This window comes from Oenanthe melanoleuca, chromosome 2 (assembly GCF_029582105.1).
Source record: "Oenanthe melanoleuca isolate GR-GAL-2019-014 chromosome 2, OMel1.0, whole genome shotgun sequence".
NCBI lineage: Eukaryota > Metazoa > Chordata > Aves > Passeriformes > Muscicapidae > Oenanthe > Oenanthe melanoleuca.
Window position 1 is genome coordinate 48,665,607 of NC_079335.1, and position 23,793 is coordinate 48,689,399.

General features: G+C 36.3%; 1 protein-coding gene across 4 annotated transcripts in view; it reads right to left on the reverse strand.

The window, feature by feature from the left end:
* The window catches only part of DLGAP1 (DLG associated protein 1), a 390,022-nt gene that overhangs the window by 225,917 nt on the left and 140,312 nt on the right, over positions 1–23,793 (reverse strand). For all 4 annotated transcript variants that reach the window (XM_056485289.1, XM_056485287.1, XM_056485286.1 and 1 more), the window contains one exon: positions 18,313–18,422. The gene's annotated coding sequence lies outside the window, so the exon portion shown is untranslated. The remainder of the gene's footprint in view (positions 1–18,312; positions 18,423–23,793) is intronic.

Genomic DNA, 23,793 nt, shown 5'->3' on the forward strand with positions numbered 1-23,793 from the left:
GGGGCAGACTGCTTGAAATTCATAGGATTCTACACCAAGCCTGGAAGTTAATGCAGATGACATCTACAAATGCACTAATTTTATGTGATTCTCACATGAGAAAAATGTGTTTAATTACCATAAATTCTAAAAATTATTTCTTTCGTTTTCAGCCTTACTCCTCTAGCTCTCAGTTAGAAACAAACTGAATATTTTCATTGTGGGATCAATGTAACCTACTGTCACAATGGTCCTATTTAAGAAACAATGTGAAAATGTTAAGATTACTAAGATACACATAATTATTACACGTTTAGAGACTCTTTCCTTCTTTCTGACATACACTTATTTTCATTCCAAGAAATATCAAATACACACTACATTAATCAAGGCCTTCACTCTTTGATTTTAAGCTATCCAAGTATAGAAAAACAATGTGCTGACATGGAATGACACTCATGCCTTAGCAGAATGTCAGCACAGGGCCTTTACAATGCCTAAGAAAGAGTAATTGCTATGTAAGAACGAATTTTCTTCATTCAATGATAATGAAAGCACTAAACCTTGGAGACCAAGTATTTCTTTTGATAAATACTCCTGACAAGGGTCTATGTCAATCAGTGTTCAGACCACATTACATTAGCTGTGATCTTGTTATTCTCATTTTACCTGAAGACCTGGGGTGGTTTTCTCATTTTTGAGATCCTAGAATCTCTGATTTTCTTTAGAAAATGGCTATCCCAATCTGTTTTCAGTTTGAAAAAATGACTGTCCAAGTTTACAAGCACTATATTGAATAATTGCCACCTAAATTGTATTAATATATTTAAACTAACCTTACTTATTTCATCCTTACACACTTACTGACTCCAAACATTTTTCTCTATCCACATGTTCCTAGAGGTCAAGAGGTCTTCATCCTGATGTGCAAAATTTCAAGCAAGACAGGCTGGAAAACAAAATGTCTGAGCTAGGATCTGGTGCTCACACTGAGTAAGAAGGCAATGCACAGCCAGAGGAAGCAGGGGCAGGTGACCTGGGAGGAGTACAGGGACATGGTCCAGAAGTGTAGCAATGGGACCAGGAAAGCTGAGGCAGAGATGGAATGGACTTGGCAAGGGATGTGAAGGGAATCTATAATACATAAGTCAACAAAGAAAAGCCAAGGAGAGTGTGTCTCCCAATAAGCAAGCAGGAAGAACTGGTGACAATGGATATGGAGAAGTCTGAGGACTCTTTAGCTTATTCTTCACTGGCATCAGGTTTCCCATGTCTCTTAAGTCCCTGAACCTCTAGAGAGGGCTTGGGGAAGCGAGGTCCTTCCCACCAGGTCTGAAGAGAAGGTTTGGGAGTACTTGATAAAACTAAATATCTGCAAGTCTAAGGTGTCTGATGAGATGCATCCCAGGGTCATGAAGGAACTGGCTGATATTGTTGCCAAGCCACTCTCCACCATGTTTGAAAAGACAGGGTGGTTAGGCAAAGTCTCCAGCCAATGGAAAGAGAGGAACATTACTCCTGTTTTTAAAAAGGGGAGAAAAGAAGATCCAGGGAAACAGAGGCCAGTGAACTTCACCCCTGTGCATGGGAAGATCATAGAGCAGATCCTCATGGAAGCAATGCTAAAACATGTGCAAGACAAGGAGGCAACTGAAGTCAGCCAGCATGGCTTCACTAAGGGCAAATTGTGCCTGACCAGCCTGGTGGCCTTCTCTGTGATGGAGTGACTGCAATGATCCACAAAGGAAGACTGATCGATGCCATCTACCTAGCCTTTGATGTGGTGCCACATGACGTCCTTATTTCCAAATTGGAGAGACATGTCTTTGAATTGTGCTGAGTCCTCAGCCCAAGAAAGATGTGTGCTTGTTGTAGAGGGTCTAGAAGTGGGTCACAAAGATAATCAGAGGGCTGGAGCACCTCTCCTATGAAGACAGGCTGAGAGACATGGGGTTCAGCCTGGAGAAGGCTTCATGGACACATTATTGTGACATTCCAGTACGTAGAGGAGGCATAAAAAAGGGGGAGATGGTGATTTAAAAAAGGGTTATGGTTTTAAACTAGAAGAAAGGAGATTGATATTAGATACTAGGTATTGGGAAGAAATTCTTTATTGTGAGGGTAATCAGGCACTAGAAGAGGTTGCCCAAAGTTATGGGAACTCCATCCAAGTGTTCCAGGTCAGAGTGGATGTGGTCCTGGGCAACCTGATCTAGCAAGTGACATTCCTGCTCATAGCAAGGGGGGATTTGGAGCTAGATGATCTTTAGGGTTCCTTTCAGCCAAGTCATCCTATGATTTTCTGGTTCTACAATTCTAGTGAGAGGTGTCTCTGCCCATGGCAGGGGAAGGTTGGGACTTGATGATCTTTAAGGTCCCTCACAACCCATAATATTTTACTATTTTATGTTAGTGCAATCCACCTATCAAACTTGACAAACAACGCACTTCTCATATGAACAAAAGTTGAGTGCCTACTGAGGACAAAAAGTTATAAAACAGCATGCTAATGAGGCAAGAAGTTTTCTTTTTTTAGCTTTCCTACCTCTCCAGTTCTCAATGTATGGCAGCATGGTATCACTCCCACAGCTCTGTTTTCACTGACTGTATTCCAGGTTATATTTTCCATTGCATAGTAATTTGGAGTTGCAAAACAACATTTTTAATTAATAATTACTCTTTCTAGAAGTTTTTATCTAGTACTTTCATAATTGATTAATCACAACATGGATTCTACTGTGAAGTGGAAACAAAGGAGCTTTGCTGTGAAAAAGCTCTCTGCATTTATACAAAACAAGGCTGTCTTTGCTTGTATAAACTTTCTTGCTTATTAACTTGCACAGCACATGCATAAACATTCTTGCTCTGCATGATTCAATGACTCTGAATTTTAATAGTCCCTTTAGGTAGAACCACTGTGGAGAAAATGATTTAAAAAGCAAAATAAAAGTCAGTGAACAGCGATAGAACTCGAGGAATTACAGCTGATATTTCAACTGAAGGATTTTTTCAGCAATGTGCAATGTATCAGGTCTGTATGCATTCAATCAAGAATGTATTCTTGATACCAAGTCTACAAAACATCTACCCAAAGTAAAAGCATTACCTCTAAGTGTTTGTGACTTGCCAAAAGACACTAACAAAATAACAATAACAATTTATTTAGAATTTATTTTTACAGTTGCTAGAGGGCTCTACTCTGCAAGCAAATATTATCAGACTGTCAAATTAATTCCTTAAAGGTCGTCAAAGACTGCTATTAACTGCATGAAATAGTTAAAAGTGGATTCTTATATTCTGTGGGAATGGCACAGCCAAATATTAAAGGTCATACATTTAATCCCTAACATGACAGAACATTGATATGAAAAGGCTCTGTGTGACTTTTATTTCTCACTCAGTTTATTCTCTGTTGTTAACCAGCAATTTTTTTTTTCAATATTTTTTTTTAAACACATTCTCCAAGTATGTATTTAACTTGGGACTTGTGAAATGGCTAAATATAGGTGCAGGCATGTTGCCTGGTTGCATGTTGCAGAAGTGTGACATTTGGTATCCAAACTGTGATAATATGGAAAACAGAGAGAAGAGAACGATTAGAAAAGATTCGGCACTGCATCCTAAATAGGACACTACACATAACACACCTGTACACATAACAGGTATACATCAGATAGTACATATAAATCCCTTTTCCTTGCCTTTCTACTAGTTAGGAGGCTACAAAACTATCTGTGCTTGAGTTGTTACAAAATATATACCAACAAAAAAATTACCAAGTTAAAAATTAAAAACTAGGATGCCTTTACTTATGCACAAATGGGTTTTTCTGGATTGTTGGTCAAAAATTATAATAGCTATTAATTGTGCACAGACTACAGAGGTGTCCTAGTTTTTCACCCCAAATTATAAGTTATTTTATATTTATGAATAATACACAACAGCTTTAGTATGTTTTCACATAGGTTATGCTCTATAATGGAAAGAGAGAAAAGAACCAATTAGAAAAATCCCAGTATAAAATATTAATAATGAAATTCTAGCTCTACAGAATATATTTTTCAAGATAGAGGTATGACATACTCACATATCTTACTTTTTCTATAATGAAAGTCCAGACAAAAATGGAATCTGCTAAATGCAAGCAGAGTTAACTTCATGCCCCAGCACAACCTCCTGCCCAGCACCTTCCACGTCCATTCCAAGGCCTGTGAAGCACTTTGATCCCACTTCAGCAGTAGTTTGAATAACACATTCTGTCAAGTTATGCCATTTTCAGAAAAAATAATACATCACATATTTGGTAGCAATATTTCCTACTCTAAGTTAAAGTGGTCTGCAAACACAAATATTATGAAAAATGCATATAACAGTTTTTCAGTCTGAGATTACATAGCGGTAACGTAAAAGGTAAAATTGTGAATAATTTTATTTTAATAATCAAAAGAGGGATGATTACAGACCACAAGAAGAGTGTACTCTGCATGGCAGGTTCTTAGGACTATTAATGTCATGTCATGAAATAGTTCATTGCACTTCAGAAAACTGCCAGACTTGCACTTCTGCATAGCAAATTGCCTTTTAGAGAGAAGGATTTTTAAGGAAAGATCTGCTAGTCTTTTTACCCTGCTCAAGCCCAGCTATTCCTGTATTATAATTAAATTTTCTCTTGCTAAAAAGAAAATGTGGATTTCCCCTTAAAATCTGTTTTCTGCCCTAAAAAGACAACCCTGAATTCTGTTATGTAACAGGCTGGAGCAATGGCAATAGCTCTCGTCTTCTGCAGACACATTTCTCCTGTCCCTATAATCCAGGACAGGCGATTCTCTTACTGTTAGTTAGGCTACAGGATAAATTTCATAAGCTAGATAATCCTTTTCCAGGGAAAGAATCATCCCTACTGGGATGAAGTGAAACAAGAGTAGAAGAAATTATTCGCTGCCAGACACAAGCAGTTCAAGGAGACTCTCCTGAGAGTGGCAGCACTTCCTCCACACTCCTTAGCTCCTGAAAATGAAGAAGGATGGAAAGCAGAAGCATAATAGGTAAATGGGGTCTTTCAGGCCACGGGGAAAGTACATAGGTAAAATACCCACCAAACACTTGTTCTCAAAAGCAGAAAAGCACACACTAGGAAGGTACCTCAATGAAGAAAAGCCCCTCCACAAGGAGGAGAAAGAAGACATATGAAGAATACTTTCTAGATGCTGCCACTTAATGTCACAAACCAGGGTTTGCACAAGTGAACCACATATTGCAGTCAAACCTTCTAGTACTTTGCATGGACTAAAAAATGTTTTGAGAAATATGACTGACTGTGAAAAAAATTGAGTATTCCTATTTCTATTCCAAAGAACATGCACAGTGTAAAACATTGATACTGCAGATCTGACTGGCTCTTTAAACTTGTGTACTGAGAACAACCAAAGGAAATGAAAGACAAATTTCCCTTACTAAGATAAACTGCTTCCAGGTGGATTCTCATGCTGTTGTATTTCTTTATTGATTTAAGAATATGTGGATGAAAATATTGCATATTTTAACTCATATTGCAAAGCCACAAACAACCATAAAGAAGTTCTGTGCTTAACCAAGTGTTCTTATTTCTGCTCTACAGAAAAGCAGCCTGCAATTAAACAACAGTAATTTAAAAGACTCCATTCATTTAAAGAAAAAAATAAATCTAGCACCTGATCTCAGCCCTGTGCCAGTGATTCCTCTAGAGCAGGAGAGAGGGGTACATCTAGAGGTGAGAGTAGGATAATCTGTCCTCATCATTTAGGAATTTGGTCAAAAATATTCTTTTTTGCTGATATATCCACAGCCTAAGCACTAATTTTGGATGGTTTACCTTGGCTGAGATGTACTCATCCTTAGCACCCTGACTAATGTCACTTGTGGAAAGCATTTGAGAATGAGAATTGAGAATGAAAACTAAATCATGAGAGTTATTAAAAAGCATCTATAAGGGAGGAAAATAAACTTGTGACTGATATTGAATAGTAATTTCAGAATTGGTGCAATAGGTAGTGACATCATATTATAACGGAAAAAGGTAAATAATTTATTATTATTATTATTATTATCATCATTATCATTATCATTATCATTATCAATCATTATCATTATCATTATCATTATCATTACATTATATACATTGAAGAAAAGTATTTATAGGTGTGGTTATTATATAGCCATCACTATAATTTCTTGGTAGCACATAATTTGAATTGTGACATAAATAGCAAGATGTTATAGCAGGCAATAGCATTTATCAATTGCATTTGTAGCCCAATTTAGTACTCATTCAGGCTTAGATAAATAGAGGATCCTTGACTATCCAAATAATAATAATTTCTGAGTTAACACCCTTCATAGTGAGTACACATCTCTGCCAGCCTGTACATTATCCTCCAAGCAGAAGGTCAGCTACCACACCTGAAATCAAAAATCACATTAATGTTGACACAATCTATTTGAGGGCTAAGTAATGATGGCAGGTGAGAATTAACGGTGCTGGGCAGTAGATTTCCCACAGAATCCCACTCCCTGAAGAGCAAGCTTTCTCTGGTTTTATCAAATAAATTACTTCCTCAACCATGAGCCCACAGTACAGCATGAGAGAGCAAGCATGCCAAAGGAAATCAGCAATCCCAGAAACACTGTATTAATCCAGTCCTGTCAACATCTGGATTTAATGGCATCTGGATTTAATGGCCCATAATTTTTCCCATTTCCCAGAGGTGTTTCAAACACAGCAGACTCCAAGCTTAGAACAAAGGGAAACTGATCACTCAAGCTTTGTCACCTACAACAAAACTGCCTGACTGAGACACTGCTTGTCTCTAAAATTGCCATGAACAATACATGCCTCCTTGGAGATCTGTTGACTTTCAGGACCCTCACATCACTCCTTACACTCAGGAGTGTAACTATTTTGTATAATACTTACCAATGAGTTGGAGGACATTACTAATATACCTTGGTCAGACTTTCACTCTTCTGTAAGGGTAAATTCATCTTTTCATCTTGCAAAGTGCAAGTTTCATATTCACAGCACTGAACTACAAAGATTATCTGAATCTGGTTTTTTTGTGTTACTGCTGAATTTTTATTATGAACCAATTAAACAGGTTCTGCACCAAAAGAATACCTTGTTTTCCTAGCTATAATAAGATTTTTTTATTATTATTAAAAAAGAAATATATATCAATATAGCTACAGAGATTTAGGGATCTAAATAATATTTATTCAGTTCTGTATATGGAAGTCCCATCTTTCACAGATTTTGGGGGAGTAGGGAGGATTACAAAAAACTGCAGGGCAAACTGTTGAAGAGATTAAGGGAATTCATCTAAGTTTAATCAGAATTTGCCAGAATAATATTTCATACATAAATAATTCAAGTTTGAATAATATGCCAGAAATTTGCATTCTGTTTCCCTGTAAGAAGACAACACAACATCCATGCCTCATATATCTTTCCTTGTTTTAGTACTGTAATAGCTGTGAGTAAGACCATAAGATAATATTATGCATTTAGAAGGGTGACCAACACTAGTAATATTTCAAAGTCAGAAATTTTTCCTCCTTCTGCACAGAGGTCTAGATGTTCAGCAGAAGGCATTTTGCAAAGTTAAAAAAGAATAGCATATCATATCTTGGTAAAAAGCAAAGCTTTAAATTTATTCAATATTTCCTCACAGAAAATAAACAGATTTTTATTTCTCAAACATATATGAAAGGAGCAGTCTGATAGACTATGTAGCATAAAAATTACCAATAACTGTAATGATACAAACTACTCCACCAATCCATTTCAATAATTCCAAACAAGAAGGACCTCTGCCTAAATACCAAAATTGTTATGAAGAACCACAGCATAATGATAGTTTGCATGTAATTAGTAAATCAAATGGAACTGCATTGGAGGCAGAACAGGAAAGCAGTTGTCCACTGATTCAATAAACTTCATTTGTCATTCTCAATTTGTTTTACTGTTTGGATTTTAATTACAAATCAAGTACTTAATCTGTGATGAAAGCAGATAATTCAATTTATGCCAGGTATGTGTTTCCAGAAAGAAATCAGTCTGCAGTGCCACAGGCTTGGGGCAGGGCAGCTGGAAAGCTGCCTGGTGGAAAAGGACATGGGGGTGCTGGTCAACAGCAGCTGATCATGAGTCAGGGTGTGCCCAGTGGCCAAGAATCCTGGATCGTAAATTTTGAATAGAAACTGAACTCTGCTCAGCTTTGGGCCCCTCACTACAACAAAGACACTGAGGTGCTGGAGGGTGTCCAGAGAAGGGCAGTGGAGCTGGGGAAGGGTCTGGAGACAAGTCTTAGAGGAACAGCTGAAGGAGCTGGAGGAAAGGAGGTTGAGGGCAGACCTCCTTGCTCTTTCTAAGTACCTGAAAGGAGGTTGTAATGAGGTGAGAGTCATCTCTTCTCCTAAGTTACATGCAACATGACCAGAGGAAATTGCCTCAAGTGTCCAGGGAAGTTTAGACTGGATGATAGGAAAAATTTCTCCATGGAGAGGATTGTCAAGCATTGGTACAAGCTCCTGGAGAAGTTGTTGAGTCCCCAGTCCTAGAGGTTTTTAAAAGATGTGTGGATGCAGCACTCAGGGACATGCTTTAGAAGTGGACTAATTATTGGACTCAATGGTCTTTTGAAACCTAAACAATGCTATGGTCCTGTGATTAATTTCTTTAAATATAAGGAAACCACTGAGAAAGTAAATACAATCAAAATAAATTAACCATACAGAGCAGCATATTTAACGACACATGCTTAGTATAAGAAACATTTAATTCAGAATTTAAGAGCTAAAAATGATTGGTATTATTGATTTCTTTTTCTTGTCCCTGACAGCTAACCAATTACTCAGAGAAGACATGCTACAGGCACACAATCTTACAGGATACTTCATGTGCAGCAAAGATTAGTAATCAAAAATAAAAAACTCACCATGCTGATGAACACTACAGTGGTCAGGCAGCTCAGGATGAATAAATTCTTGTAATAGAAGAATATTGGGATGCAGCAATTATTTTCTGTTTTCGCAGATACTCAGGCTATTGACATCTCGACAAGAAGTCAATTCGCTATCCAAGCAGTCTCAAGGTATTAATTTGTCTAAACCTAAAACAGATGCTCTCTCAAATAAGGTTATTCCTGAAACTATGCATGCCCTGTTACATCTGGTGCATCATGCTTTCCCCACAGCACAGACTTCTTTAGTTATTGTTGCTCTAAGACACTAGCTCTTGTCATGGCACTCAAAGAAATCTGACTGGTGTCAGCAAATATCAGAGAATCAATGCCAGATCAGGAATCTTGCTGCAGGACAAAGTTCATCCTTGTTACAAATTTCCACTGAGAATGATCCTACATTGATCCAATGGCATCTGCCCAGAAGTGCTGGGTTTATTATCACATCATGTTTATTTTCTGTGAATTAAAATACCTGCATCCCCTACAGAGTTATATATATAAACACACACACATTTATATACATATCCCTTTTACTGGATTGCTTCTGATCTTACATCCAAGAAGGTCTGTAGTTCAAGTCTCATTTCAACCCAGTGGTGATATGTCTTTCTTGATGTCACACTGACTGCCCTCAGTCCTGCCTTTTGGACAGATTCCACATTGAAAGAAAATATGTTTTAACCTAATCAGTCCATTTTGTACCTCCTGGAACAGCTATGTTTCCTCACCTCCTTGAACACACTTTCTGAGTTACACTTTCAAATTTAATAGAAAGAAAAATTACATCTATTTGTTATTTTTACAAAATGCTTGGGGAAACTAGTTGTACATATATGCATAAACATGAATATATCATGTAATGTAAAGAAATGGGATATAACAACTACATTCTGTGCAAACATTTCTCAAACTCATTTGGCCAAAACAGTGAGCTTAGTTTATCAGAAGGCAGTGTAGTTCAAATTTTACTGTGGTAAAAACTTAACTTCTACAAGGCTTACCCATCAGAAAGCAGTGCACCCTCCAGACCAGAGGGCATTTCTGTGCAGTGCTGTGAAGCTAAAATCTTAACAGCCTTATGGTAAAGCATTACACTTCTCTGAGGCAGAGGAGCAAATCAGAGTATATCATTGGAATAGATGCATTATGAAGCTATTGATGTTAACAAGGACATATATTACTTTATGGATCATTTATTTAATATTTTTGGATCGTTACATTAATACTTGCTCACTTACAGAAGCCAAAAATCTCAGTCTTCTAACATTGCACTTTCTTTTTCTCACTCACTAACAAAAAAATCCAATTCTTGGACACAGGGCACCTTCACCTCAATTACCTGCCTAGAATATTGATCTTCAAAATTCAATGTATTTTAAAATTGGCTTAATCTTAATTTTTCTTCCCTCATTGGATATCACAACAAATGCTTTTTATTTTGAACTTCGATAAGCTGTGCAAAGAAGAAACACAGCAGTTGGCACCAGTAATTTATCTAAAGTAAACATTGCTTTATCCCCATGTTGGACTTGATAGATCACATGGAAGATCTACATGATAAGGATGAGAAATGCAGCAATCTCTTCTGTATAATTTGTATTCTGCTAATGATATTTATTTCGTAAAGATGACAAATAAGTTTTATATATTGATACAGCCTGAACAGTATTATAACCCTGCCATCTTACTGATGTCTTGGATAAACAGATTTCCAAAATATCTATGAAATATCAACTACATAAACATTTATCTTTGTATTTTATATTCAACTCAATTCAGTGCTATACAAATTGTATCCATTTATATTCTGAGTTTGTAATACTGGGCTGACATAGGCCTGTTTTCTTATACAACAAAAGGTAAGTTTAAAAAACCATTCAGAAGTACACACAAGTTTTAATTTCATTAATTTTTACTAAGCATAACCAGACTAATTTTTCTACATTAATTGTTTCCATGTTAAAAAAACAATCCAAACAAAAAACAGAATAAAGAAAAAGCCCCAAACCTCCAAAATTCTAGGTTACTACTCTGTACTTAGTGTTTATCAGACAGAATTTGGATTTCTGAAGTCTCATAAAACTCAGCTTTGTGAGTAAACAAAACTCAGGATAGAATTCAGCTCTGATTCAAGGAACACAGTGATCTTTCTCACTCATGGGTGAGCTTCACTTTGCTCTCTGCAACTGTCCTATTTCAGATAATATATCTTAAAAGTATTGCCAGAAAATTGGCTTGCAAGTAATATTTGTACTGATAGCAGATCCAATTTAGAGGACAGATGTATTCCAGCCATGAAGACCCTGGGAAGTGAAGCATTATAAAGAAAGAAAATAGATCATTTCAACAGTCAGGACCACAGTGTCCAGTGACAGCAAAATCACTGCTTTTACTGGTGTGTGACTGGGTGCTTAACATGTTGATACAGCCTCTAATTCAATGTAACTCTCACAAAGGTAAAATTGAGCCAGCTGGACACACTCATCTAAGCTTTCCTAGTGAGAGATGAAGGTCTGTAGTGAATTTTTTATATAGACAATACTACAGAAAACCAAGAAATTCTCGGCTAGTATGTATACCTAGTCATAATTCAGGATCTCCTCTGTTCAAGACACTCAGATCATGGAGCAGGTCCCGAAACATGCTTGACCATTTCTGCTTTGGCAATAAAATGAGTTGCTGAAAGCCCAACAGACACAGCAGTTTCTTAGCTGCCATGTCCATGCCATCTCTGCACACAGGCCTTTCAATCTTCTCCCTACAAGCAGCAGAATGGAGGTGAAATAACATTCTACTCCAACACCAATGAATCACAGTCATCTTACTAAACAGATAGGGTGCAAATACTTCAACAGCAAAATCGAGTAGCTCCTATTAGATAGAACACTTTTTTGCTGTTCTCACATACAAATAAACAAACACACTGACTCTGTGAATGAAAGAGGCCACTGGGACAGTGCAGTCTAACCTGCTGTGTAACATTACAGAAACTGTCTGATATTACTTCACAGTGCCTTCCATCAAGCCCCACTTCTGAATCAGGTGCAGCACACTGCTTTTAGCTCTGCTGCATTTCTAGAGGAACCCAAGAGATCTTGGAGAATTTAATGAGTACATTTCAAGGATGTTTGAGCACCTAATTCCCTAAATTGCTTCAGCAATCCTAGACTTAATTCCAAATGAAATCTTTTAAGTTACAAGAATCCACATCAGTGCTTGGTAAATGGTTCCATTGTGTATTTACTTCTGTTTAAAAATATGCACTTTGCTTGCATTTTGAGGTTTAACTTCCATGTACTGGATCTTTTTTGTCACACTTGTGAGTCTCAGAAGGTCAATATTTTTTTGCCTTCCACAGAGAGGAAAGTTTTTCAACTCCACCCCCTACCCAATACTGAATCAAACCAGCTATTATTTTTAATCTCATTTGAACCAGTCTTGTGGTTTCTCCCAAAGTCTCTCCAATTTTCAACAACTTCTTCAAGCATGAGCAGCTTAACCAAGTATGTCCTGGAGTTGTCAAGTTTGGAACAGAATGGTGGCTTTCATGTATTAGTAAATACATTAGTAAATAAGACTGGAGTAGTGCCTTATCCTGCCACCTGCAGAATCCTACTACAGCTGGTAATGCAATGCCCTCAAACACCTTTTCAGAATTTTTATTTATGGGATCCCCATTTAATGCTCCTTTACTCTTGAACTGTCTAATTCTTAAGCAAAACATTTGTTTTTATTGATACAGGACATACATACAGCATGATAATATATGTACAAATTCACCCAAAATTTTTAAGCAAATTGCCCTCCTCAGAATTTATCACTTCACCAATTTCTGAGCTATTTTTCATACTTAACTTTTGGTAATTTTATATTTTCTTTCACTTCTTGAAATTTTCTTGATTTGCAAGATCAGAATTTTAGTTGGTCACGTAAGCCAGCTCATAAAAATGAGGTGCAAATTATTTAATTGTGCTGATTTTGCAACACTAAAATATTTCTCCTCATTTCTAAAATAACAACAGTACAATGAAGTTTCTAGCCTACTTCATCAATGTACTCAGATAAATTGATGCTTTAAGAGCAAAGACAACTCTGAAAGCTTCAGTAATATGCATGTTTATACACTGAATTCTTGATCAATGATAGTTTGTTAAAAAGTTGGTTTCTTTTCCTTTGGTGTTGAGAACACAGTCCCTGCATCCCAAAATGACTGTGGTCTCTGTCAAGCATACAAGCCCTGAATACTAGAATTCTTCACCAACTGTGACCCACCACTATCCCTTGGGAACACTGTCCCTTCCCCAAATCACCAGACAGCTTTCTTAACCTGTGTCTGCAGCATGCAGACTGTAGCTGGAAGGGCTGGCATGGAAAGGCAGGAAAACAAAAGGTAAGTAGATATTATACAATAGAAATAAGACAGATCATGGCAACAGGTTAAAATAATAGCCATATGGCAGAGTTTCATATAAAATAAAGCTTTCAGGAGACCATGATTTTGTATTACCCAATGAGTCAGAAGAGGCTACTAATGCACCTTGGCCACATTTTCACTAACCAGTAAGAACAAATTTATCTTTTTATTTTGCACAGTGCCAGTTCCATCCCTGCAACCCTGAAGTAAGAGGATTATCTGAATCATATTTTCTTATTACGTTTTTGCTGTAGTTGTTATAATCATATAAAAATACAAAGGAAAACCATAAAAGGACAGATGTGCTTCCTATAACCTTTCTGGTGTGAGCATAAATGTGCAGTCCCTGATTCCATGAAGCCATCAGGAGATAGTGAGATATTTATCATTGTGCCTGTGTCTGCTTATGATGTGCAATGCAAACCAAAGAAAGGCATCTCTCCCCTGCATCAGTCTAAAACCCAGTGCCACACACATTGGTTTGTTTCTAACAGTGGTGAATTATTTCAGGAATATGATTTTGTACCATGGGAGTAAATTGGATTTCCCACTGTACTCAGCTTGAAATTTTTTACTGGAAGAGAATGACAGCAATACAAGAACTATTCCATTTCTCAGAGTTAATGGTATCACTACTTTCTGTCCAATCATAAAAGCTTCTTACAGGCATCCACTTCCAGTAGTCTGCACATCCAAAAATAGCCATTCTGAGTGAATTCAAAGGCTCATTGAGCCACTGGCATAAGCCACAGTGGCAGCTGATGCCTAAAGAAAAGTACAGAAAAGCATAAGAAGGTTGAATAATTCTGGTATTTCCTGAGCTAGGGACAGCCTCTTCTAAGAGACCTTACAAGAGTGGCACCTATCTCCCACAGTGTCCTTGCCTCAGGGATGTCACTCAACAGTCATGCTCCCACATGCATCTCTACTTTGGCTGTGACTTTCACTCAAGGAAAAGAAAGTCACAAGGACAGGTATTTTAAAGTAAAAGGATCACTGATCATTCCATTGGATTAACAGGAAGAGGTAGAATAAATAAAAAGGACTGAGATGCTTAAGAATTTGGCCTTGCTTCCTCACCTATCTTCTACAATGACATTTTTATCAAGGCAGTGGAATGGGGGCTGGGAATCAGGCAATGATGTTTTGAAGTTGCTTCATCTCTCTTTTTGTGAGACTGTTCATCTCAGTTTATCAAACTGTTCACTTTGTTATTTAAATACTATGAAATAGATATATTAACATTTTAAATAAAAAATAATTATTTAGAAATAAAGAAAAATTCTGTTTAGTATCTTGACATTGTTTGTATTAGAGCATAAATAAGGACAGATTTTTTATTATTCTGTTTAAATCCTGCCAGTGTAATGTAGTGATGCTTTAAAGACTGTAAAAAAATAACTGATCTGAATGTTAAAAATTTTCTCTATTTAACAGAAGTTAAGGCAAACTAAGGAAATAGAGTCTTCAGGCAAGTTGGGTCAATTTCCTCCCATATCCTGTCTTCCACCAAAAAGAAAGGTTAGTCTGGATGTCATAGGAAGAAGGACCATACCTTAGTATGTAATTCAGCCAATAAATATCTAGATTATACCAACTGTAAAAATCAGGAGACAAAGATCCACGTCTGAAATAAATTTTGATAGAAAATTGATAATAGCTGATAGAATTGATAGAAGCTGATAATAGCTTCTATTTCTGCTAGCTGCGATGAAGGGACATTTTTTTCAGACTGACACAGAAAAAAAGGCTTTGTCCTTAGCTATCAAATATTGACCTTTCTCTTCATTTATTCTTTTTTCCTCCAACTTACATATTTAACTCATATAAGCAAATTCATGACAACTTTTTATTACTCAAAGATAAGCCTGTATAGTTTTAGTTGTTAATGATTGTTTCCTTGTAATAGTAATGAAGCTTTTGATTCAATATTTGACTCTATACCCCAGCATTCCACTATCTGTCATTTTTGATCTTTTCTTCACATTTATAATAGGTGCTAGAACTTAAGGATCTTTAAGGTCCTGTTCAACCAAACCAAAGCCATTCTGGGATTCTATGGTTCTGTAACTGCATTTTCCATTATGCCTACACAGATAGTTTGTCAAAATTACTATTCACATTAAGGTACTGAAATCTAATAATTGCCCAGGAGATTTCAGTATCCAGCTCATCCCAAAACATTATGGATCTTTCCTGGACTTCCAACTTGTTCTGGATGCAAAAATGCTTAAAAGAGTTGTCTCTATCTTTATTTTTGATGTTTAGTTTTCCCATAAGTAGAGAAAGAAGTAGGAATATATAAAATTTGAATTTTGATTGAAATGTCTTGTTTTATCTAATAGACAGACAAATCACTTGTCTATCTCACAGTCAGTTTAGTTTCTTTTCTCTGATTCATAGGCTTTCTATAACTGCTCAGGGAATTGCTATTAAGCTGTAATAAGAAGCCCTGCCTAAATTTTTCTTTAAAATACCTCAAGCAAGTCATAATAAATTTTTTTCAATTTGCACTAGAAATTTGGTTTTTTTATTTATATTTGATTGCAGAACCTTTGCCTCATCCAAGCTTTTCTGCCTCTCGGTGTACTTTACCTGAGGCAATTTTCTAATTTTTCTCATTACAGCTGTTACTTTCACACCAGGATTATTAGTAAAATGCCTTATGCTTCCCCTTGTACTGTACCAAATATCATCATAACTTTTAACTGGTAATTTGTTCTCTTTGTCTTGTGTCCTCTTCCCCTCAGGAATAATATTTTGCAGAGCCTGAGACTTCAGCATAATTAGATCATACAAAACATCTCCTATCCTGTCTCCCACTAAGACAGGAGGACCTTAAGGTTTAAATTACTTCCATACATTCTCACTGTAGCAGATCAATTATATCCCTTTTGTTTGGTCTCATTAAAGTTCAATTTCATCCACATCCCTAACACATTTTATATGGATTATCTTTATCTGACTTTTTCAAAGCCTAGTCATCTTCTCTGATGATAAACACATCTTGATTTAATGGCATTTTCAAGTTCTGGCTGCATTTCCCTTGAACAAAATTCACTGCAAAAGAGTAACATTATAGTCACAGAATCACAGAATAGTCTGAATTGGAAGGGACCCACAAGGGCCATCGAGTCACTCTCAAGTGATATTGTCCATATATTCCTGAGGAAAATAAGTGGATCACAACCTGTTCTTCTAATGAATATTTCACTAATCAAAATATCTTCTTCAATGACATAATGTTTTCTTTTTATCCAAGCTTCCGTAAACTGAGGGGATAGGGTGGGGCTTTTTCGTGTGCATGAAAATGCAGATAAATATATGTAAATGATAAGCAAATGTAATACTGCCAAAAGCAAATTCCTAAGGTAAAAATCCAACTTTTGTTTGGGAAAAATCACACCACTGCAAATTTTCTGTCACCTTTTCAATGAAGTTTCAGAGTTCTACAGAGGGCCAGACTGAGGCAAAGTTAGCTGAACTGATGTATTTCACCTTGTCAGAAGATACACACAAGTTCCAAGTCCTATTCTCCAAAGGAAATTTACCACTTTTTGTAGTGTGTATGTACTCAGAAAAATATACTTGCAATGTATAAATACATATGTATAATACATATATAACATGCAGAATGATATAAATATCTCTATCTATTTATATCTATATATCTCATATATAAGTCATCATGGATACAGCTTTATGGCTACGGAAATGTTTCAACATTCTGCTTCTTTCTCCTCTTAAAATACATTTACTAAAATATAAAGCTGCTGGATGATTAGATAACATTCTAATTGTAAGAACTTGTACTTTTGAAGTGAGGTATCCATTAAAATTTTTTGTGTAAATAGAAAACAATGAAAAAAGATCACTCTGGATTGACACAAAGAGTATCCCTAATATGTAAAATGTGTCATGCAGTATCTTAAACTCATGCTTCAGTCAGGGAAATTTACAAATTGAAGTACAGTATCATACCTAACTAAACTAAAATAACCAATATATGACAACCAATTATATGATTAACATAGTAGTTTAACATTACAATTAAATTGCATGCAACTGAACTGTAATGAGTCAAATATAGTTCTAAGAGTTACTTTTAAAATCATATCAAACCAAAGGCAGAATGACCACCATTTAAAAAAGATGTGCATGTGTGTTTAAGTGTGCCATGTGGTAATAAACAAACAGGATATGGAACTGATTTTAATCTGTCTCAGTGTGATTAGCATTGGGAAATACCAATAGTTCACTATATGTAGATATTTCACTGCTATCCCATTTCTGTTCCAGAGGGTAAAAGTCAGCTTATCTCCAGTATATCCTATCAGGTCTCACTCAGTGTAAAAAACAAAAATCCCCAAAACAAACAGAAAAAAAAGCAAGCAAAAATATCTGTGGAAAAGGAGTTCTTTCCTTACCAGACCATTTCAGTGCTGCTTCCAAGATGCTGCAACCCCTTGCCATGCTTGTCTTCCATATTTCATTTTTCCCTCTGACCTCTCCCCTTTGTTATATTCCTCTGGGCCAAATCAATCCTTCCTTTTACTTGCCCTATGCTCTTTCCACAGCTCTGGTGTATCTAGCTCTGTGGGGATCCATGCAACATTTAAACTTATATTAAGTTTATAATATAAATATACATTTTTACATTCATTTCGGATTTGTGAAAATCATCCACCACAACATTCGAAGGCACCCAGTATTAACAGAGTCCTCAGGCAGCATAAATAGTTAAGTACAAAAATGGGTTTATCATGTGTTTAATTTTCTAGCTACCTACCTTCATTTCCATTAAAGCTGTTGAGTTTGCAATCATTTGGCTCCCTGCCTTTGCAGGAGGCAGATCTGGAGATAAAGAATAAAAGCAATGCAGAGAGAGATCAAGGAGAATGATCAGAGAAAAGGACTCACCTCTTTTAGTCAGTTTTCCATTTTAGTTGTTTCAATAGTTAAAGAGGGAAGAGATTTTTTGCACACTCTTTAATTCAGATGTCAGTTCCAATACTTGATGCTTGACTGTTCTGAAACACAATCAAAGTGTAGGAGTTAAAACTACTAGCCTGAAAAATTATAGAATTATTAACGTGGCAAGGATCTATGTATTCATTAAAATCACAGCAATGTTGGGATGCTTTATAGCAATGCTCCATGGCAAGGTTTTCACATGGTTCCACACTTTCCTTCTTGCAAAAATAAGACAATATTTTGATTGCATCATGCTGTATTTGTGGTGCCATCTCAACCTTCCTACTCTCCCTGCACAATGCATGAAGAGTTTGTTGGCTCTTTTACCAAAAGATACAAAGACTAGTTACATGTGATTGCCTCAGTAAATCTGCAAGTTCACCTCTCCCCCACTCACTCCCTTCCACAACCTTTTATCACTCCACAGAAACACCATGGAATCCTGCTGCCTGTATCTGTAAAAGCAGAGGAGAATGGTGAGAAAATCTGAACCACTCAGCTACAGACATGGTGCTTCCCCCATGAGCTTTCGATGGGTAGTGGACAAAACTGCAATGGGAAGTCACTACACATTAAAATATATGATCTTTTAAAATTATATAAACTGAAAATACTTATTTATAAGCCATCTTCTCTCTCTTGTCAGGAAAATTATATACATGTTTTTCCCTCTGATTTCTCCAGTACTACTTACTGAGGCTAACAGAAATAAATGGCTTTCCTCCATGTTCTATATTTGTTCTCTATGAGTCATCTCACTATTTAAATTTTGTTTCTCATCACCTAAAGGTCTATCCTATTTTATTCTGTCTTTTTTCATGTGAACAATTTGAAAGTACAAGCCAGAATAAGTGAATATTTTGTCTTGTAAATGCAGTTAACAACTCAAATCAAACTTTTACTGTAAAGCGCATTAAAAGAAAAAAAAAATCACAGCTAAGGATGCTTTGATACTAGCCTTGGACTATACTGAAGATTTATCACTACAATAACTTGTTTGATGTGTTCTTAAGTTATTTTAATCTCTTGATGCTCATTCAAAAATACCTTTCCACACCAGAGTTAAATATTGGGGGGTTAGTCGTCAGAAAAAGCAAGTAAAAATTTTCAGAGCAAAAGTAACCTGGAAATATTACAAACTCATGCTTACAAAACTAGAAGAGATCAACCTGATCAGAATCTGATGTCTCACTTCCCACAGGCTAAAAAAGTTCCATAAATTAATTCCTTTGGAAGCAGGATGCACATCTTTGTAAAGCATCAAGCTTTGGATTGGAATTCTTTTAAGTAACCACTAAGAGGACAGGAATAGCCTCTGTACACAAGAGGTGATTATTCTTGGGAATTTCTTGGCCTGTAAAGCAGTCAAACAGATGATGGCTGCAGCCTCCTCTTTGTTACTTTCTTTATATTTACTGTGAGTCTCATTTCCAAGATATACCAAATTCTGACACTGCTTCAGAGTCTGACATTACTGTCAGGATAAAAACACATGAAACCCATTCCACTAGTACTCCAATGACAGCACTTTGTGTGTGTAGAGCTGGATTTGAGGGCCTGCCCTCATTGAGGTATGCAACTATCTTTACTGTATTTCTTATTAATCCTAAAACTATATTTCCAGTTCTTTCTCAACAGTTGGTCTCTCTTGGTAGGCTGTGCAGGGTTTTTTTTGTCAGAAGTGGGAGAAAACAATATGCTCAAAGTAAGAAAATGAGATGGTAAAACTCTCAGATTGGAAGTGGGATCAACAGAGAGGTACAGAAACTGGTTTTAAATTATTTCAGAAATGCACAGATTTCCTGTTGACAGGATCTCTTTTCAGGAAGGCTTTAATTTGTCTATAATATTGACTACATCATAAGCATTTCAAATTTTCTGTGAGAGTATAAAATTGACAGAGTATATTTAATTGTAACAAGTAAACTGGATTGATTTTTTCTTATAACATCTCCTTAGGGAGCTTACAAACATAAATCTCTAAAGGAACAAATCCTCCATTATCTTTAGGAGGAGTTGTAAAGACTTCTCTGAACCCATTGAAACTCCCATGCTTGCAGATTTGGTTGAGAACCTTGCTGAAGCTGGGCTCAGATGGGTTTCTCTTAGCTGACAGAATTTGCTTGGATGAAAGAACTTTTAACCTGTCAGATGTATTTAGTGATGACAGTGAAGGCAGGCAATGTAAAGGTATCCCCTGTATCACACAAGTGTTAAGCACACTGTAAGCCGCTGTCTAAAGTCTAAAAAAGATAAAGCTTGAAAGTAACTTTCTGCAAATATCTAAGTATATATGGCAGAGTTTTCAGAGATGGCCAAGGACTAGGGTGCATCAGATTCTGTACAAACACGTGGTACTGTCCATGTCAACAGCCCAAACTAAATCAACATTGGCTTCATAGTTTTAAGATTTCTTTAATTATCCATTTTTGCTTTCTTTCTTATTTATGCATGTCTATGCATGCTAGCCTTCACTGACCACTTTCCCTATTTTTTATTTAATCTGAGGGTTAGAACCAGAAAAGGTCCACAAAAAAGCAAGGTGGTGATGGAGCATACAGAATGACTTCTGCATGAGAGACAAATGATTAGGGTAACACTATAAAAAACAGAAAATTGAATCATGGAAGATTATGATAACAACCCTAGAACACTAAATCAAGCTGATTAAGAGTCACATCATAAAAAGAAAGAAAGTTGAACAAATAAAGAAAAGAGGAATGGCCCTTTCTGCAAAGTGTAGTTGTACTGTGGGACTCCCGCCACAGTTGTCATGGAGATAAATCATGCCTTCAAGAGAAGTCAGGGAAAGTGTGGGAAGATTAAACTATCTCAACTTAGGTAACTAGAGATATTTAGAAACATGCAGCTCAGAAAGACCCAAAGTTCAAGACATCAGGAGGCCAAGAGAATATGTTTGACATGCTCCTATATTCTTTCTTTTGATCTCCGATGCATGAAACAGGGAATGGGACAAAAATACTTTTAAGCTTGATTGTAATTTTTGTGTGTGTGCTTTTAGATAGATTTTGTTAAAAAGAAACCTGGAAGAAAGTGTAGCAAAGAAAAGGAGAAAAGGATAACCCAGAACAGGTGCTAGGGAGGCTGTGGCATCTCCATCCTGGGAGACACTGAACACTCAGTTTAACAAGACCCTCCACAGCTTGATAAGTGCCTATAATTCCTTACTAGGTAAATGATCCTGAGTCTGAGAAACAGACTCTAATCACATCTGGACCATTCCTGTGCAGAACACCAATTCACAGTGTGACCATTATCATTAAACCAGATTTCAATGAGGAAATGAAAGGCAGGTCTTGAAGTGTTTTATTACTTACTAAACCATTTGATTCCTCTTCTACATGATGCTTTTTACACTCCCAGGGATCTCCTTGTATGCATAATTTTTAATTAACAATACATACTGTAAAGGAAATGGATGAAATTTTTACCCAGGTTTTTTTTTTTTTTTCACTATTTTTTTTGTTACTTCTTATATTCACAATGTAATTCACAATGAAAGTGGTTGAGTATCCATTTTTCTGTACACAATATCAAGATACTGACCTACATTAACAGCCCAAATCTGTTCCATTACAAAGGTGTACTTAGAGGGGCTTTATATATACTGCATGCAACCTTTCAATGTGGGTGAGTACCTAAGGTGACAAATGGCAGATAACCTCTGATGTTCAGAAGAGACCTCTTTCAGATGATAATTTAGTGCATATTGAGACATTAGCATCAACTAATTGTTTTACTTTTTAAGCACTGAGCAGGAACCTCATATATTTGCTATCCAAATTATAGCAAAATAATAATAATTACTGAAATTAGGACTGCCTAGTTACTACACACAAACGAACTTCTAAAAATTTAATTACAACCACACTAGTATAGTAATAATGGGAATACCGTAAAGCTTAGCAATGAGCAGAAAACTCAGTCTTCTTCCTATAAAGCCAAGACTGCAATATCACACATATTTATTGAACCTCATTTGTAAAATTAAGAGTCTCCCTCAGACAATTAAAAATCATGCTGAGTACTCAGCCACAGTAAATTACAAATATAATTAAGTAAATAATAAGGAAGCCCAAGTCCCTACTTAAATGCATTGCCAATTCAGCTAATCCAAGCACAGCAAATATTAATGCAATACTTCAATGTCTACAGCTCAGCTCCTGATCTACAGTAATAATAACACATTAAGGTTTTGTTCATACTCAGAGCAAACACTTTATTTTCCCCAAGACAACTGGAGCACCAGGTTGCCAATAATAAGCTGTTCATATCTTCCATCATCCTGCTCAGGAAGCCAGGCTGGGAAGATGAGCACTTTTAGCCTGATTGTATTTGCCACCAATTATAGAGACACAGTCTTTTGACCATTCTTCACTTTAAACTGAAAATAAGCTTACCTGAAGGATTAAAATCAATGCCAATTAAAGAGCTCTGCAAAGTCTGATTTTTAATTCTGCTGCTTCAGGAAGTCACTACACTATCACTATTTGCATTCCATTGTTTCTGCATACAAAGCACACAAAAAAATTACATCTTGGAAGAACCTTCTGATTTTAGCAGCTGGCACACCAAAGAGAAAAAGTTTAAAGTTCTGTATTAGAGACAAGCACTATGCAAGAAATGAAATGTGTCTAAAATTATGCTGACAGCACATGTCACTTGCCAACAATGTAGACTAGAGTTGATATGAGCTGCTGTTTACAAGCTCACAGAGAAAGGATTAAATACAATTTAATTAATTCAAACTTAAGTATGTATTTTTACCACCATACAGCAGTGTGTGAATGGCAGACATTTCACTGTCTCACTGCAGTTCCATTATTCTCAGCCCAACCTCATAAATATTAATTGCTTTTGAAACTGAGTTAAAAGTCTGCACATGAGATAAAGGAAAAATCCCAAGCACAGGCTTTCCCTCAACATCAATCCACAGGAGGAATAAAATATTCTCTATGAAATGTTCCTGCATCAGCACCAGTGGGAAGTTCTGCAGTCTATTCTAGTTGGAGGTAAATGGTTTTAATTTGCTCTTCTTCGTAACTGAAAGAATCAGTTATATAAAGCTTTAATACTTCCAAATCTATTCCTTAATAAGGAGAAGCTTCCACAGCTCCTCACTAGACTGCCCCACTGTGAGATTTTTCATGCAATGTGCATGAAGATTTGGCTCTAAAGCAGGCAGAAAACTACAAAGAGAGGCAAATAAAAAAAATCATAAATCCACAATTTTCTGCATCTACTACCACCTCAAGAATGCATTTTAAAAAGAAATAGTTAAAAAACTAAATTTAATAAAAAATTTTAATGTGTTTTGTTCCATTGCTCATGCCATTAAGACAGTTGAAACTGGGCTGGTAGGAAGGAAGGAAGGAAGGAAGGAAGGAAGGAAGGAAGGAAGGAAGG